This window comes from Calliopsis andreniformis, unplaced genomic scaffold (assembly GCF_051401765.1).
Source record: "Calliopsis andreniformis isolate RMS-2024a unplaced genomic scaffold, iyCalAndr_principal scaffold0019, whole genome shotgun sequence".
NCBI classification, from domain to species: Eukaryota; Metazoa; Arthropoda; class Insecta; order Hymenoptera; family Andrenidae; genus Calliopsis; species Calliopsis andreniformis.
In genome coordinates, this window is record NW_027480431.1 from 365,798 (window position 1) to 374,489 (window position 8,692).

Sequence of the window (8,692 nt, forward strand, 5' to 3'; positions counted from 1 at the left end):
CTAGGCTGCACTCTAGGGCGTTGCTCCACCAGATCGAATAGTTAGGGCCTTAGAAGTCAACGCCCGAAGCGTAAAATACAAAATAAATAAAACAGTTTTTCCATCGTATAAAACGAAAAATTGCAAACAGTGTGAAAGGTATGGACATTTCTACGATCCGGGCTACCTAGGCTTCCCTCTATGGCGTTCTTCCACCACATCGAATAGCAACGGCCTCAGAAGTCAACGCCCGAAGCATAAAATACAAAATAAATAGAACGGTTTTTCCATTGTATGAAACGAATAATTGCTGCCAGAGTAAAAGTTATGGTCATTTCTACGTTCCGGGCAACCTAGGCTTCACCCTAGGGCGTTGTACCACCAGATCACATAGTTAGGGCCTAAGAAGTCAACGCCCGAAGCATAAAATGCAATAAAAATACAACAGTTTTTCCATCGTATAACAGGATTAATTGCAACCAGTTTGAAAGTGATGGTCATTTCTACGTTCCGGGCAACCTAGGCTTCACTCTAGGGCGTTGCTCCACCAGATCGAATAGTTAGGGCCTTAGAAGTCAACGCCCGAAGCATAAAATATAAAATAAATAGAACAGTTTTTCCATCGTATAAAACGAAAAATTGCTACCAGTGTGAAAGTTATGGTCATTTCTACGTACCGCGCAATCTGGGCTTTACCATAGTGCGTTGTTCCACCAGATGGAATAGTTAGGTCCTAAGAAGTCAACGCCAGGAGCATAAAAAACGATATAAATACAAGAGCATTTCCATCGTATAAAACGAATAATTGCAACCAGTGTGGAAGTTATGGTCATTTCTACGTTCCGGGCAACCTAGGCTTCACTCTAGGGCGGTGCTCCACCAAATCGAATAGCTAGGGCCTTAGAAGTCAACGCCAGAAGCATAAAATACAATAAAGATGCAAAAGTTTTTTCATCGTATAACAGGAATAACTGCAAACAGTATGAAAGTACTTGTCATTTCTACGTTCCGGGTAACCTAGGTTTCACTCTAGGGCGTTGCTCCACCGGATCGAATAGCTAGGGACTTAGAATTCAACGCCATAAGAATAAAATACAATATAAGTACAACAGTTTTTCCATCGTATAAAACGAATAATAGCAACCAGTGTGAATGTTATTGTCATTTCTACGTACCGGGCAACCTGGGCTTCACTCTAGGGCGTTGCTCTACCAGATCGAATAGTTAGGGCCTAAGAAGTCAACGCCAGAAGCATAAAATACAATATAAATACAACAGTTTTTCCATCGTATACAACGAAAAATTGCAAACAGTGTGAAAGATATGGACATTTCTACGATCCGGGCTACCTAGGCTTCCCTCTATGGCGTTCTTCCACCACATCGAATAGCAACGGCCTCAGAAGTCAACGCCCGAAGCATAAAATACAAAATAAATAGAACGGTTTTTCCATTGTATAAAACGAATAATTGCTGCCAGAGTAAAAGTTATGGTCACTTCTACGTTCCGGGCAACCTAGGCTTCACCCTAGGGCGTTGTACCACCAGATCGAATAGCTAGGGCCTACGAAGTCTACGCCAGGAGCATAAAAAACGATATAAATACAACAGCTTTTCCATCGTATAAAACGAATAATTGCAACCAGTGTGGAAGTTATGGTCATTTCTACGTTACGGGCAACCTAGGCTTCACTCTAGGGCGATGCTCCACCAAATCGAATAGCTAGGGCCTTAGAAGTCAACGCCAGAAGCATAAAATACAATAAAGATGCAAAAGTTTTTTCATCGTATAACAGGAATAACTGCAAACAGTATGAAAGTACTTGTCATTTCTACGTTCCGGGTAACCTAGGTTTCACTCTAGGGCGTTGCTCCACCAGATCGAATAGCTAGGGACTTAGAATTCAACGCCATAAGAATAAAATACAATATAAGTACAACAGGTTTTCCATCGTATAAAACGAATAATAGCAACCAGTGTAAAAGTTATGGACATATCCACGTTCCGGGCAACCTAGGCTTCACCCTAGGCCGTTGTTCCACCAGGTGGAAAGTTAGGGCCTAAGAAGTGGACGCCAGAAGCATAAAATACAATATAAATACAACAGTTTTTCCATCATATAAAACGAATGATAGCAACCAGTGTGAAAGCTATGGTCATTTCTACGTTCCGGGCAACCTAGGCTGCACTCTAGGGCGTTGCTCCACCAGATCGAATAGTGAGGGCCTTAGAAGTCAACGCCCGAAGCGTAAAATACAAAATAAATAAAACAGTTTTTCCATCGTATAAAACGAATAATTGCAACCAGTATGAAACTTATGGTCATTTCTACTTACCGGGCAGCCTAGGCTTCACTCTAGGGCGTTGCTCTACCAGATCGAATAGTTAGGGCCTTAGAAGTCGACGCCAGAAGCATAAAATACGATATAAATACAACAGCTTTTCCATCGTATAAAACAAATAATTGTAACCAGTTTGATAGTGATGGTCATTTCTACTTACCGGGCAACCTAGGCTTAACTCTAGGGCGCTGCTCCACCAGATCGAATAGTTAGAGCCTTAGAAGTCAACGCCCGAAGCATAAAATATAAAATAAATAGAACAGCTTTTCCATCGTATAGAACAAATAATTGCAACCAGTTTGATAGTGATGGTCACTTCTACGTACCGGGCAACCTAGGCTTCACTCTAGGGCGTTGCTCCACCAGATCGAATAGTTAGGGCCATAGAAGTCAACGCCCGAAGCATAAAATATAAAATAAATAGAACAGTTTTTCCATCGTATAAAACGAAAAATTGCTACCAGTATGAATGTTATGGTCATTTCTACGTTCCGGGCAACCTAGGCTTTACTCTATGGCGTTGTTCCACCACATCGAATAGCTGCGGCCTCAGAAGTCAACGCCTGAAGCATAAAATACAATAAAAATACAACAGTCTTTCCATCCTATAACAGGAATAATTGCAACCCGTGTGAAAGTGATGGTCATTTGTACGCTCCAGGCAACCTAGGCTTCACTCTAGGGCGTCGTTCCACCAGACCGAATTGTTAGGGCCTAAGAACTCAACGCCAGAAGCATAAGATACAATATAAATATAACAGTTTTTCCATCGTATAGAACGAATAATAGCAACCAGTGTGAAAGTTATGGTCATTTCTACGTTCCGGGCAACCTGGGCGTCACTGTAGGGCGTTGCTCCACCACAGCTAATGGCTACGGCCTTAGAAGTCAACGCCAGAAGCATAAAATACAATATCAATACAACAGCTTTTCCATCGTATAAAACGAATAATTGCAAACAGTGTGAAAGTACTGGTCATTTCTGCGTTCCGGGTAACCTAGGCTTCACTCTAGGGCGTTGTTCCACCAGACCGAACAGTTAGGGCCTAAGAAGGCAGCGCCAGAAGCATAAAATACTATGTAAATATAACAGTTTTTCCATCGTATAAAACGAATAATAGCAACCAGTGTGAAAGTTATGGTCATTTCTACGTTCCGGGCAACCTAGGCTTCACCCCAGGGCGTTGTTCCACCAGATCGAATAGTTAGGGCCTAAGAAGTGAACGCCAGCAGCATAAAATACAATATAAATACAACAGTTCTTCCATCATATAAAACGAATGATTGACACCAGTATGAAAGTTATTGTCATTTCTACGTTCCGGGCAACTAGGCGTCACTCTAGTGCGTTGCTCCACCACATCTAATAGCTACGGTCTTAGACGTCAACGACAGAAGCATAAAATTCAATAAAGATGCAACAGCTTTTCCTACGTATAAAACGAATAATTGCAACCAGTGTGAAAGTTATTGTCATTTCTACTTTCCGAGCAACCTAGGCTTCACTCTAGGGCGATGCTCCACCAAATCGAATAGCTAGGGCCTTAGAAGTCAACGCCAGAAGCATAAAATACAATAAAGATGCAAAAGTTTTTTCATCGTATAACAGGAATAACTGCAAACAGTATGAAAGTACTTGTCATTTCTACGTTCCGGGTAACCTAGGTTTCACTCTAGGGCGTTGCTCCACCAGATCGAATAGCTAGGGACTTAGAATTCAACGCCATAAGAATAAAATACAATATAAGTACAACAGGTTTTCCATCGTATAAAACGAATAATAGCAACCAGTGTAAAAGTTATGGACATATCCACGTTCCGGGCAACCTAGGCTTCACCCTAGGCCGTTGTTCCACCAGGTGGAAAGTTAGGGCCTAAGAAGTGGACGCCAGAAGCATAAAATACAATATAAATACAACAGTTTTTCCATCATATAAAACGAATGATAGCAACCAGTGTGAAAGCTATGGTCATTTCTACGTTCCGGGCAACCTAGGCTGCACTCTAGGGCGTTGCTCCACCAGATCGAATAGTTAGGGCCTTAGAAGTCAACGCCCGAAGCGTAAAATACAAAATAAATAAAACAGTTTTTCCATCGTATAAAACGAATAATTGCAACCAGTATGAAACTTATGGTCATTTCTACTTACCGGGCAGCCTAGGCTTCACTCTAGGGCGTTGCTCTACCAGATCGAATAGTTAGGGCCTTAGAAGTCGACGCCAGAAGCATAAAATACGATATAAATACAACAGCTTTTCCATCGTATAAAACAAATAATTGTAACCAGTTTGATAGTGATGGTCATTTCTACTTACCGGGCAACCTAGGCTTAACTCTAGGGCGCTGCTCCACCAGATCGAATAGTTAGAGCCTTAGAAGTCAACGCCCGAAGCATAAAATATAAAATAAATAGAACAGTTTTTCCATCGTATAGAACGAAAAATTGCTACCAGTGTGAAAGTTATGGTCATTTCTACGTTCCACGCAATCTGGGCTTTACCCTAGTGCGTTGTTCCACCAGATGGAATAGTTAGGGCCTAAGAAGTCAACGCCAGGAGCATAAAAAACGATATAAATACAACAGCTTTTCCATCGTATAAAACGAATAATTGCAACCAGTGTCGAAGTTATGGTCACTTCTACGTTCCGGGCAACCTACGCTTCACTCTAGGGCGGTGCTCCACCAAATCGAATAGCTAGGGCCTTAGAAGTCAACGCCAGAAGCATAAAATATAATAAAGATGCAAAGGTTTTTTCATCGTATAACAGGAATAACTGCAAACAGTATGAAAGTACTTGTCATTTCTACGTTCCGGGTAACCTAGGTTTCACTCTAGGGCGTTGCTCCACCAGATCGAATAGCTAGGGACATAGAATTCAACGCCATAAGATTAAAGTACAATATAAGTACAACAGCTTTTCCATCGTATAAAACGAATAATGGCAACCAGTGTGAAAGTTATGGTCATTTCTACGTACCGGGCAACCTGGGCTTCACTCTAGGGCGTTGCTCTACCAGATCGAATAGTTAGGGCCTTAGAAGTCAACGCCCGAAGCATAAAATACAAAATAAATAGAACAGATTTTCCATCGTATAGAACAAATAATTGCAACCAGTTTGATAGTGATGGTCACTTCTACGTACCGGGCAACCTAGGCTTCACTCTAGGGCGTTGCTCCACCAGATCGAATAGTTAGGGCCATAGAAGTCAACGCCCGAAGCATAAAATATAAAATAAATAGAACAGTTTTTCCATCGTATAAAACGAAAAATTGCTACCAGTGTGAAAGTTATGGTTATTTCTACTTTCCCGGCAACCTAGGCTTCACCCTAGGCCGTTGTTCCACCAGATCGAATAGTTAGGGCCTAAGAGGTGAACGCCAGAAGCATAAAGTACAATATAAATACAACAGTTTTTCCATCATATAAAACGAATGATAGCAACCAGTGTGAAAGTTATGGTCATTTCTACTTTCCGGGCAACCTAGGCTTCACCCTAGGCCGTTGTTCCACCAGATCGAATAGTTAGGGCCTAAGAAGTGAACGCCAGAGGCATAAAATACAATATAAATACAACAGTTTTTCCATCATATAAAACGAATAATAGCAACCAGTGTGAAAGTTATGGTCATTTCTACATTCCGAGCAACCTAGGCTTCACTCTAGGGCGTTGCTCCAACAGATTGAATAGTTAGGGCCTCAGAAGTCATCGCCCGAAGCATAAAATGCAATAAAAATACAACAGTTTTTCCATCGTATAACAGGATTAATTGCAACCAGTTTGAAAGTGATGGTCATTTCTACGTTCCGGGCCACCTAGGCTTCACTCTAGGGCGTTGCTCCACTAGATCGAATAGCTAGGGCCATAGAAGTCAACGCCAGAAGCATAAAATACGATATAAATACAACAGCTTTTCCATCGTATAAAAGAAAATAATTGCAAACAGTGTGAAGGTAATGGTCATTTCTACGTTCCGGGCAACCTAGGCTTCACCCTAGGGCGTTGCTCCACCAGATCAAACAGTTAGGGCCTTAGAAGTCAACGCCCGAAGCATAAAATACAAAATAAATAAAACAGTTTCTCCATTGTATAAAACGAATAATTGCTACCAGTGTAAAAGTTATGGTCATTTCTGCGTTCCGGACAATCTAGGCTTCACCCTAGGGCGTTGTTCCACCAGATCGAATAGTTAGGGCCTATGAAGTGAACGCCAGAATCTTAAAATACAATATAAATACAACAGTTTTTCAGTCGTATAAAACGAATAATTGCTACCAGTGTGAAAGCTATGGTGATTTCTACATTCCGAGCAACCTAGGCTTCACTCTAGGGCGTTGCTCCGACAGATTGAATAGTCAGGTCCTTAGAAGTCAACGCCCGAAGCATAAAATGCAATAAAAATACAACAGTTTTTCCATCGTATAACAGGATTAATTGCAACCAGTTTGAAAGTGATGGTCATTTCTACGTTCCGGGCAACCTAGGCTTCACTCTAGCTCGTTGCTCCACTAGATCGAATAGCTAGGGCCTTAGAAGTCAACGCCAGAGGCATAAAATACAATATAAATACAAGAGCTTCTCCATTGTATAATACGTATAATTGCTACCAGTGTAAAAGTTATGGTCATTTCTACGTTCCGGGCAACCGAGGCTTCACCCTAAGGCATTGTTCCATCAGATCGAATAGTTAGGCCCTAAGAAGTGAACGCCAGAAGCATAAAATACAATATAAATACAACAGTTTTTCCATTGAAGAAAACGAAGAATTGCAACCAGTGTGAAAGTTATGGTCATTTCTATATTCCGAGCAACCTAGGCTTCACTCTAGGGCGGTGCTCCACCATACCCAATAGCTACGGCCTTAGAAGCCTACGCCTGAAGCATAAAATACAATTAAAATACAACGGTCTTTTCATCGTATAACAGGAATAATTGCAACAAGCGTGAAAGTAATGATCATTTCGGCGTTTCGGGCATCCTAGACTTAACTCGGAGGCATTGCTCCACCAGATCGAATAGTTAGGGCCTAAGAAGTCATCGCCAGAAGCATAAAATACAATATAAATACAACAGTTTTTCCATTGTATAAAACGAATAATTGCTACCAGTGTAAAAGTTATGGTCATTTCTACGTTCCGCGAAACCTGGGCTTTACCCTAGTGCATTGTTCCTCCAGATGGAATAGTTAGGACCTAAGAAGTCAACGCCAGGAGCATAAAAAACGATGTAAATACAACAGCTTTTCCACCGTATAAAACGAATAATTGCAACCAGTGTGGAAGTTATGGTCATTTCTACGTTCCGGGCAACCTAGGCTTCACTCTGGGGCGGTGCTCCACCAAATCGAATAGCTAGGGCCTTGGAAGTCAACGCCAGAAGCATAAAATACAATAAAGATGCAAAAGTTTTTTCATCGTATAACAGGAATAACTGCAAACAGTATGAAAGTACTTGTCATTTCTACGTTCCGGGTAACCTAGGTTTCACTCTAGGGCGTTGCTCCACCAGATCGAATAGCTACGGACTAAGAATTCGACGCCATAAGAATAAAATACAATATAAATACAACAGTTTTTCCATCGTATAAAACGAATAATTGCTACTAGTGTGAAAGTTATGGTCATTTCTACTTTCCGGGCAACCTAGGCTTCACCCCAGGGCGTTGTTCCACCAGATGGAATAGTTAGGGCCTAAGAAGTCAACGCCAGAAGCATAAAATACGATATAAATACAACAGCTTTTCCATCGTATAAAACAAATAATTGGATACAGTTTGATAGTGATGGTCACTTCTACGTACCGGGCAACCTAGGCTTCACTCTAGGGCGTTGCTCCACCAGATCGAATAGTTAGTGCCTTAGAAGTCAACGCCCGAAGCATAAAATATAAAATAAATAGAACAGTTTTTCCATTATATGAAACGAATAATTGCAACCAGTGTGAAAGCTATGGTCATTTCTACGATCCGGGCTACCTAGGCTTCACTCTATGGCGTTCTTCCACCACATCGAATAGCAACGGCCTCAGAAGTCAACGCCAGAAGCTTAAATACAATATAAATATAACAGTGTTTCCATCGTATAAAACGAATAATTGCTACCAGTGTGAAAGTTATGGTCATTTCTACTTTCGGGACAACCTAGGCTTCACCCTAGGGCGTTGTTCCACCAGATGGAATAGTTAGGTCCTAAGAAGTCAACGCCAGAAGCATAAAATACGATATAAACACAACAGCTTTTAAATCGTATAAAACAAATACTTGTAACCAGTTTGATAGTGATGGTCATTTCTACGTACCGGGTAACCTAGGTTTCACTCTAGGGCGTTGCTCCACCAGATCGAATAGCTACGGACTAAGAGTTCAACGC